The sequence below is a fragment of the Acyrthosiphon pisum genome, chromosome X (assembly GCF_005508785.2).
Source record: "Acyrthosiphon pisum isolate AL4f chromosome X, pea_aphid_22Mar2018_4r6ur, whole genome shotgun sequence".
NCBI lineage: Eukaryota > Metazoa > Arthropoda > Insecta > Hemiptera > Aphididae > Acyrthosiphon > Acyrthosiphon pisum.
In genome coordinates this window covers 45,168,354-45,179,620 of record NC_042493.1, presented here as the reverse complement: position 1 = coordinate 45,179,620, position 11,267 = coordinate 45,168,354, and the positions used below count along the sequence as shown (strand labels likewise).

The following is an 11,267-nucleotide window of genomic DNA, read 5'->3' as shown; positions in this document are numbered from 1 at the left end:
CCAATATTAACAATAGGATGGCATATCTGTACGCCATTATAAAATTAATGCTGCAATGCTAAAAAAATTATGCCATAATAATTTGCACATATTATATAATGATAATTTGTAATGTTATAAATTATTTTATAATCCATTATAATTTAAGAAACTGTTTATTTTAAGGTGTCAATGTAGAATACAACACAACCTTGTACTGTAATATGCTTCCAAACCAATAAAAACAGTTGATTGAAAATTCTAAAAAAATTTTAAAATGTTGGATTCGAATACTAAAGTATACTGAAGCATGTAATATACTACTAGTGGAACAAATTGTCTGCATTAAATGTTTTTGTAAGTAATTCATAAGTGTTAGAAAAAGGTTTATAGTACACAGTTTGTATTTAATAAAATATTTTATCTGGTCGATTTTAATAAACTAAGTACATACTAAAGAGGAATAAGATTATTTTATCTACTTTTTGTTGTATTTTTATTTTTGAATTATAATATTCATTCTTATTCAAATTACTTATAATAGCTTTTTTTTACATAAATATGTTTTTGGGCTGGATACACAATAAAATGTTAAGAAATGATTTAAAAAAAATACAAGTCACAAGGTAATGTAACATTAATTTGAACTGTATAGTGTATGCCTAATATATTTTTAGACTACAAAATAAAGTCCAAATTCGGGTAAATGTATTGAGACAGATATTAAATAATTGCATGATGATCAGTCTCTAAAGAGTCTTAATGTACTAAGCTTTTCCTTATGACTCTCCAGTTGTTTAAGAATATTATTTTATTTAATAGTTATGTATATTTTTCAATTTTTGTTTGTTTTAGGGAGTGCAGTTCTTAGCCCTAATACTAAACTCAATAAATATTAAATGTTTCATGGTATGGAACACCTATAAATGCCAACATGTTCCCACACATCTCAAATAAAAAGTAAGCAGTTAATATATTTTGTTAAAAATATTTACAATTTAACTTCAATAGTTACAATATATATTTTAAATGTAGTCCTGCATTGAATAATTTATTTAATTGAGTAGCTGAGATATATGAGGATTTTTAGTTGTATAATACAGGTAAATAATCATCCCTGTGATCTGAAGTTATACAGCTTTATAAAAAATAAATTTTCAAAATGCTCATAAATAAGGTTAATGCCCTGTGGTAGAAGGTTTTTAATTTCTACCACACCATAAAACTAACTCAAATGCTCCACTGAGTTATAAACAATTTTATCTTTGAGCCATTAGTAATTGAAAAATGTGATAACAATATCATTAGGTACTTATATATTTTAATTAATCTATTTACAGTTGAATTATGAAAAGAAAAACTGTCAAAAATTAGGAATTATCAATGATGAGTCTCATAAACATTCATAACAGAATAATAGTCAAATTTGATATCTTTAAACTTTTAAATTTTAAATTAATTATTATGTACATTAAATAATCTCTAATAAACAAATTTAATATCGCTAGTTGTGTGGTTTAGTTAAATCTATACAAATACACTACTTTGAAATCTTTTTAATTTTAAATGTTTATAGATTATTTATTGATATAAATATGATCATAATAAATCATTATATTATTACAAATTATAAATTAGTTAAAATATATGTTTAAATATGAATGTATAATAAAATCCGCACAGTTATTCTGTTAATACCGTAATTTAATTTTTACCTTTGATAAATACAGACTAAGTGATTATTTTATTATAAACCAATTGTTAGCGCATAAAAAGTTTTAAAGTTATGATGAGCAGTATTTTATAATATATGGTCATTTTTGTAATTTTTATTAAGATTTGTTTTTCAATGAATGTTTTTACATTTCTATATATATTTTTTATTGTGATTTCATTTAATGCGTAAAGGTGTAGTTTATTTATTTTCAAATTTCATGCCCCAGACAGAATGACAGAAACAGTTTTATTACCTATTTAACGTTATGGTTTTTATTTGTATTATTTATTTTAATTATAAAATAAAATTACTTGAAACACGAATTAAGTGGCCCATATCTTATTTCTAAGCAAATCACTTAAGTCATTTACATTATGACACGTACCTTTTACAACTAGGTTCCTATCACTACGGTTTGTAGTATTAGTTTTAGTTTAATATATTACAATTTATTATAAATATAATCACATCATACTTTATAAGTTAGGTATAATATAATATAATATGTATATTATATAGAATGTAACAGCAAAACCTGACAAATGAAATAACTTTTGTTCTAGTCAATAATTTAAGATTTTTTTTTTTTATATATTTAAGACTTATGCGTTACAAGTAGGTAGGTAGGTATCTAGAGCATGACATTTTTTTTTATATATATACACTGACAATTTTAAATTAGAAATTGTATATATTTTGTATTAAATTGTTTTTGGAATAATTCTAAATAACCAATTAATTTGTAAATCAAATTTTTAGATAAAGTGACTGTTTACTTTGGAGTTTTGGACTTCTAAATGAACGTTAATCAGTCTACAGTCAATATGAATATTTGACTACACTGTCATTCGGAGGATTGTATTACGAACCCCGTGCCGCCGCCTCAGTGAATGATGCACGTCGCGCGTAATGCGCTGCGGTGGCCATCAACCAAATTTTAGAAAAAGCTCTTCGTCACGTACAATAGATTAAACCTTATCCTAATTCGGAATATTATATTTTGTTTATTTTTGTACGTTTAGCCGTTTTTGAGAAATAGCGTGGACAAACATACAGACAGACAACCTAGCTGGCGAGATACGAAGTTAAACAAAAACCTTTAAAAATACTATACTGTAGGTACAACTGGTACAAGTCAAAAGACATAATTTAATGTAGGTAGGTATACATTGCATTATACCATAAATCATATTATAATATATTCATATTAAAGGACCTAACAACACTTTTTAGTATTAAGGTTAATGATGTATTATTGTGGTCGAAATAATAAAAAATATTTTTGTAAAAATCCGAAGTCAAAAAAATTATTATTTATCGATAAATAATGAATCATAGAGCCGACAAGTGAGCAGCCGCCCATGTTTGACGTGTAAAAGTAGTTTGATTTACATAATGATTTTAATAACTTAACTTATTTCAGATTTTTGTTTTTCATAATCTTTTGTATATTTACTTGTTTAACAAGATGGTGTGATCTAAAATTCAATATATTTTGTATATCCCTGCAACAAAAGTCAATGTAAAAATAATAAACTGTCTAAAAAATTGCTCTAAAAGTTGTATTATAATTTTATAACTAAGTCTTTGAACTATAGATATCATTTATGATAAAATAGTCTGCTAAATAATTTAACTTAGCTTGGCGACTTTAAAATACTTGGTTACAATATACCTATAATATTATATAATATAATATATAATATACCTTTTTTAATGATAGTATTTATAGCAACTATATATGTACCTACTTACTCATTAAGCAATAGTATTTTGAAATTTTTAACATAAATTAAATGTATAGTTCAAAGACTTTAAATAAAATAAGATAAAAATAAGACTTAAAAAAATAGGAATAAGACTTTACTATAAATTGATATCACAACTTTTAGAGCCGTTTTTTTTATATCTACTTAGTGTTTTTTTACACGGAGTTTGGCGGAGTGTTTTTATTGGGATATCACTAATTTTTTGTTGATAATATGTACCTTGTTATTTGTATAAATCATTGTTACGTGACTAGAAATAATAATTAACGCGCTTTAATTTTAGTAATATGATATCGTGATTTAGAGTGAATGTTGCCGTAGTATGAGCAGTTGTAGGCTGGATAAGCGATGGATCGGGGGACAATATTATATTTTATGATATAATTTACGTCGCATATATTATTTACCTATATAGGCATAGGCGTGCGCAGGGGGGACTACCTACATCTATAAAAAATAAAAGAATTTCGATTAATTAGATTATCGTTTTTGGTCATTATTATATTATTATAATATGATAAAATGGCTGTAGGTTTCTATACTGTTACTTCATTGGAATGAAATCACAGTACAAACTTATCAAATTAAAATATCTTAAACCAATAAATAAGCTAAGTAAAACGCATGTTAATTTCATTTCGCTAAATATGGCACGTTATTAATTGTACCTTAAGACATTAAGAGTTTTTGGGAAGTTATTTTTTGTTTTGAGCTAGGTATGTTTAGACATATAGTGGCATACCCTGTAAAAAAAGTCTGCGCACGCCTATGCCTATAGGTACAAAAAATCGGACTTAAAAGTACTTGAACATTTTTGGTTGTTAATTTTAGTCATTCAACGAATCTGCTTGCGGGTTCCCATCTGCACAATATTTCTCCCTAAATTTCTGATCGATCAATATCTTATATTAATATATTAATTTTAATTTGGTATCGATTTAATCGCCAAAAAGCATACATTTTTTACTAAAACAATTATATAAAGGTAGCACCTAAACATTAATACATTATTTTATTAATATTAACTTGAATAAATTGAACACAAACTAATTTTATCTGATGATTATTAATACCTGGATTTATACTATTGATCTCATACAGTCGTACCTAATTTTGCTCTCAAATGTTGATAACGTTTTGCAACGGTCCTTTTTTGTGAAAAGATTACACCACTTCAGGAAAAGATGATTTTATTAAAGAAGGATTTCGGAAAGTTTACAAATTGTATGCTCTTATATGACGTTTTGTCTAATTTATTGATGATAGTCAGCACTGTACTGTTCGTCTAGCGTAGGACACGGCTTCTGTTTGTATATAGACCAAAAGGGTTGTGTCAGCACATTCCCGTCCTCGTTGGGCGATTAGTTCATGGAATTATTGCGCATAATGAAATATTATATTATAATAAATAACGCTTAATAGGTATACTACATTATACATATTATAGCATTGCATATTATACTACAGTATTACATGATTGGAAGTGGTTCCTAACAGCACCTACAACAACTGTTCTCGCCAAAGCAATTAGCTAATCGCGGGACACGACTCTGCGCGACGGCGACATCTCCCTTCTCGTCAATACCTACTCCACTCCGTCCATTAATTATTTAAATTATTATTGTAATTGTTATGTGTATTTAATATCTTTGCTTTCGCTTTCTGTGTGAATAACTATTGGTCAACGTTTGCCTCATATTATCATTTATTCGTATCACTTGCTAAGATTTGTATTGTTTATTTTTTGCGGCCAACGCCCTTGTTGTTATAAATTATTATTGCTTTTTACACATATTATATTATATCGTCTCGTTTCCGCTATTGTAGCTCACATCGTTTTATGTCTGTTACGTTTTTGGTTTAGTACCCTTTTGGTACACACACAAAGTTATGTGATTATTAATATTATTGTAAAACCTGTACCGTGTGGTCCATGTACCCAGAAAATTCATTATTATTTTGTATTGTCATTTTGACAAGAACTCACGTCGTTAATGAATCAACATCACGGATCGTTGCGTAAGTCCGCCAGCAACGTGTACGTTGTGTGAGAGGCCGCCTAGGACATCGAGACCAGCATCATCCTCAAATTTCCATCAACTCATGACACCAGCTGTATAATATATGTTTAATGGCCGAGACACGATTGAGCATAAAACACCTTTTTTGCGTCACGATTGAGCATAAATTGTCGGCGTATCAAAGGAAATTGAAATACAAAAGAAAAAAAAATGTCATGTTTTCATAGTCAATATGTAATATACCTAGTCACATAATGCAAAATATTTATAAATCAATAATAGTCTCAATAGTTGTAGTCACATTATAATACAGTATATAGATCTATTTGCTAATAATGAAATAATAATAATAATAGTTATGACTTATGAAAATAGTAAAATCAAAATATTTATAAGTCAATAGTCTCAATAGTAGTCCGGAATAGTACTCCGGAACTAATTTATTAATTGATAACATTGTCGATAAAGCTGAGGGGCTCGGCTCACGGCTCGCCTCAGATATAATAATAATTGTTGTAATAATACGTGAAAATAATAAATTACAAAATTTTGGCAACATCGCATAAAATATTCTATGTTCAATCGTGTTACCTACTAAAAAGGTCTATGCTCGATCGTTTTATGCTCAATCGTGCTTTACCGTGTATAATTATACCTAGTACATTAAGTTAGTCATTAAGCTACCCAACTATTAATATTGTACCCTGTGGTAATTACACCAAGCCAATAAACCGGATCGACCACAGGGCCACCATTCCCCATGATTTACTTGCATTGCCCTGAGTACCATGTACTTCACCTCCAATCCTCGCCATAGTGTAGTCGTCGCGTGAGGTGTTTAAATTATACTTTATGTTAGGTTTGGTTGTTTCTTCCTGTCGGGTCCAAACCCGGCTACCAATAGCCACCGTTATAATTGTATATATAACACTCAAAACTCGAATAAATTAAATTCAATACTAAAATATTCAGGCATTCGAGTGTAGAACTTTGTAATTAATATATTATTACTAACATTATTTATGATTATTTAATTATATTAACTAAAACGAATAATATATAATTATTAATTACCATCATTATACAGAATAATAATTATGATGTTGTACGTGAGAATTTTCAATGATTATGAATTTGATTACATGGAATTTAATTAAAACGCAAAAAAGACCTTCCTTTATTATAACTGGCAAGAAAAAAAAATGAATTGTTATCAATATTACGATTTATACGGTTATACAATAATACTATAATAGTAAGTAGTTATTTCATGGGCAAGGCTGGACATTAACGAATTAAAAGTTAAAATTAAGTTAAAACGTTTAATTAATTAACTTGTTATTTTTTTTTTAATTAACTTTTAACTTAATAAGTTACTTTTTTTCTCAAAATAAACGTTGAGTTAATTTTATTTCAAAAGTATCTAAATTAAGTAAAAATTCGTCAGAAGAATAATACAAATTTTCGAATGGGTTTTTACTTTGATGATCATTTTAAATTTCCCCAGTAATTTTGTTGAGCGCGCTAAATCTAACAAACCATACTATGTCTCTGAAATTTTTTTTATTTTTAGAAATTAGCAAATTTCAAGATTACACTAAGTTATGTTACCTTTTTTTCAATGTTAACTTTTAACTTCACAGTTTAACGAAAAAAAATACGAGTAGCTTTTAACTTGACTTAATTTTATTATTTTAAAATAACTTAACTTAACGAGTAAAAAAAAAACCGTTATCTTGCTCAGCCTTGATGGTGGTAGGTATGTTAAAATAAAAATAATGAACTGTTTGTAAGCTACCTATTTTGTTAGAAGTTATCCCAAAATTGATTACAATTTATTTTGTGGAGTTCAGTGGAAAAATATTTGTTATAGTAACTAGGTGGATAATGTTCAGTTAACGTAACAATTTATTTAGTTGTATCAAACAATATTTTAAGTTGAGAGTACCTATCTATTAAAATTAATTAGTTAAACAATTATTGTTGCACCATCTATACATACAAATTCTATAGTAATGTCAACTATATAAAATACTAAAATAGTATCTCAAATTTAATCATGCAAAATGGTTGGTATAAAAATATTGAATAGTTACTACCTATAATATATTTTAAAATATTTGTAACTATATAGGTAATATAATACCTAATGTCAAATTGTCAACCATCAGAGTTGGTGTATTTTTTCATTTTTGAAAATAAACCAAAAATATAATACAATATTCCCTTGAATATTACACTATTATAAACATAACAGCCCTGTCAACTATATAATTTAGTACACATTGATATTATACAGGTATAATTAAATTAAAAATGTTATCATTTTTGAGCTATAAAAAGTTTGCATAATTTTGAGGTTTTGGTGAGTTTTGTCAACATTTGAACTTTAAATGCTTTTAAAAAATAATGACTACATATTATATGATGTACCTATCTTTAATATTTTTAAGGTGGATGGCGGCTCTAAGCGATTGGATTTTTCATGCATTTAGACTTATGAGCTGATAACAAATAAATATACTTTTAGTATTCCAGTTTTAATTTTGAATACCTACTAATGTTTGTATATCATGTTAGCCTCTTTTCTATGTTTTGTATAGGAAAAACTTTTGAATTTTTTATCTCATTGGCCCTTTAAAGTACGTACATATAGATATTAATTTTGAGAAGTTAAGTAATTTCGTTTGAAACTGCAGTACATAAACTTTTAAAAATATCGTAAATCTATCTCCTATACCAAACATAGGAATTAGAAGCTAATGAATTCAATGTTTTTTTCAAAATTAAAATTTGACTAAAACTGTGTTAATTTTTCGCCAGCTTATTGGCATTATTCATTGTCGCGTACTCACGTAAGTATAATTGTACAAAAATATTTTCGATGACATATGCCGCTGCCACTGTACATGTGCGTACGTGTGTTATATAATGTAGTCGCCTCGTTCACCCGAAGCTGTGTAAGGAATCTACACTCACTATAATAACTATTAATACCTAATCATTTACGAGCTTATACGACTAACACAGCGACCGCGGGTGACGAGATAATATATTTAGTTTCCTAAAATTTGTCCTTTATACAATAGCCACTAAGAGTCGACACGGTTCTAAACCGAATTTTTTCGAATTTTTCATGCATTTAGACCTATAAGCTGACGAAAAATAAACATTGGCCGTTCGCCCGCAGCCGGTAGATTTGAAATCTATTGTTATCGAGTTCGAATTTCTTCCAAATAATAATTTTTTATTTTACACATATAGAACCACACTCACACTAATAATCTTTTACGACTAACACAAAGATTACAGGCGGCGAAGACAAGATTCTATAGAACAGTGGTTCTCAACCTGGGGGGCGCGCCCCCCTAGGGAGGCGTGACAAAATTGCAGGGGGGGCGTGAAAATGTTGAAAAAAAATGTTAATTGTATATTTAATAATAGTTAATTTTAATTTTAAATTATAATTTTTTTTCATTGAAGTTGTATTCATATTAATCCAATAAACAACATTAAAGTATAGTTTACATATAAATATTATGCATACATCAATCTTATTGTAGTGAGGGGGGAGGCGTGAACTCATAAAATAGTTTGAAAGGGGGTGTGGACCTCAAAAGGTTGAGAACCCTTGCTATAGAATATAATTATATTTTATAAATTGCCTAAATTGTTCCCCTTAAATAATAGCCACTAATAGAGGCGCCTTACCGTATTATAAATTTATTGTTTATAATCTTATTTTTATTAGTTTCTCACCAAAAGTTATTACTATAAATATCTTAATATAAACGAGGTCGTTACAATCGAAAAAAACCATTCGGTGGTCTGGTATAGATCAGATATCACTATATCAACTATTGAAGTAAAGTAGGACAAAATTATATGATCAAAGGCCCACAACAATTAGGCATTGGCGCAGTTTTCAAGATACGTACAAACTTTGGTTTTTATTTTTTGGCGTTGGTATGATAACGAAATATTTAATATAGATTTACTTATAAGACCAACGTATACGTCGACCGCAATTATTACCATACGGAATACGCCTTCTCTCTCATAACACCAACATAAAATAATTATTGATTTATGATATTATTTATAATATATATGTATATTGTATGTTATATATGCATTTTTCTTTAAATTTTCTTTATACACGAGCGTCACGGTTCTTTACTTAATAGGAAGTTAATATTTTTTAATATTTTTATCGTCTGCAGTGCAACGATAAATTATCTTGTCAGTATATTATAATATATGTGTTGCTTTTTACGCCGAATAATTTATATAGATATTAATTATTAATTATTATTACGAGTTATGAGATATGACAAATTGCATAGTACATTATACGATTAGACGCTTGTAAATTTGTGGCAGCTACATTTCGAAGCATATACATATGTGTATACATATTATATATGTATAATATTAATCATTTACTTTTTTTTTGTTATTTTTACCAATATTAAAGTGTAACATTGGGCGATTCCGATAACATCATGTTTATCTTTATTGTCACTCGTATATCGTGTAGGTTTATATTAAATACAACTGATTTTGAAAAAGCAGCAATAAACTACCGGGTGATTCTTTTATCATTGAACACTCATTATTTCAAAAAGTGTAAATTTTTTTGAAAATATTTTTTCACGCGTAGTTTCTAGTCGCTTATAAAACAACGTTTTTCTTAAAAATAATATTTTTAAATATTTTTTATCCTGATAATTTTTTAAGTTTCTTACTTTTTTGAATGACAACATTGGGTTTTAATTTTATATTCCAAAGCAGAATATTTTTCTTAGTATTTTGATACATGAAAATCGAATTTCGGGTGAGTAGTTTATGAGTTATAAATATTCAAAGTTTAGATGAGCGGAGAAGTGGACAAACATTTCGCGGGGTAACCCTGTACCACTCCACTCCTACTTTTGTAACAATATATCAGGATCCTTGCATTAAAATTTCACGCGTTTTTACCCAACAAACAAAATTTTATTGATATTTATAGAAAAAAAAACTAAAAAAATTGAAAACTGAGAATATCCGTAAACAGCTCAAAAAGAGTCAACTTATTTTCAAAATTTTATCGTGTGTAAAAAATGCTAATATAAACATTCAGTGAAATTTTCAAATATCTATAGTCATTTGTTTTTTAATAACAATAAAATAAGAATATTGCTACATGAGAAATCGAGCGAATATCAAATGTTGTAAAAATATGAATTTCAAACGCTCATAAAAATTTAATTTGACTTTCTTGTAGACATTTTTTTTTGATAAAGGTGAACAATATTATGAGGAATCTTGTATTACGCCATTTTCAAATCTTAGATTTAAAAAGAAAAATTTTTACAAATTCTTAACAAAATAATTTGCTAATATTCGTGATTTTTACATATTTTGTCAATTTTTGAACTTTAAATGCTAATAAAAAAAAACTGTGACTAAGGATTTTTTAATATTTTTCAAATGTCATTGTCACAATATAGTAGGAGCCTTGTATTAAATTTTCAAGTATTTTTATTCAACAAATAAATTTTTATTGACATTCATAGAAAAAAAAATCAATAATATTGGAAACTGAAAATGTCCCTAAATAGTTCAAAACAAATCAAAATATTTTTAAAATTTTATCATGTATAGAAAATGGAAATATAAACAACCAGTGAAAATTTCATGTATCTACGGTCATTTGTTACAACAAAAACCAAAATCAATTTTCTCAAAAACAGATTTTGTGTAAAAATTCCCGTTTTTCCTTAATTTTTCTTTTGT

At 27.3% G+C, this 11,267-nt stretch overlaps 1 long non-coding RNA gene across 8 annotated transcripts in view; it reads left to right on the top strand.

Moving 5' to 3' along the window:
- The window catches only part of LOC100571891, an 81,585-nt gene extending 73,548 nt beyond the window's left edge, over window positions 1–8,037 (top strand). For 3 of the 8 annotated variants that reach the window (XR_001679951.2, XR_118939.4, XR_510944.3), the window contains exons 3-5: window positions 166–336; window positions 835–939; window positions 2,456–3,261. This is a non-coding gene — a long non-coding RNA (uncharacterized LOC100571891). Of the gene's footprint in view, window positions 1–165; window positions 337–834; window positions 940–2,455; window positions 3,274–7,939 lie in introns of those variants that run through there. The other 5 variants (XR_003838913.1, XR_510945.3, XR_510946.3 and 2 more) reach the window with 5 other exon arrangements.
- Window positions 8,038–11,267: the final 3,230 nt, after the last annotated feature.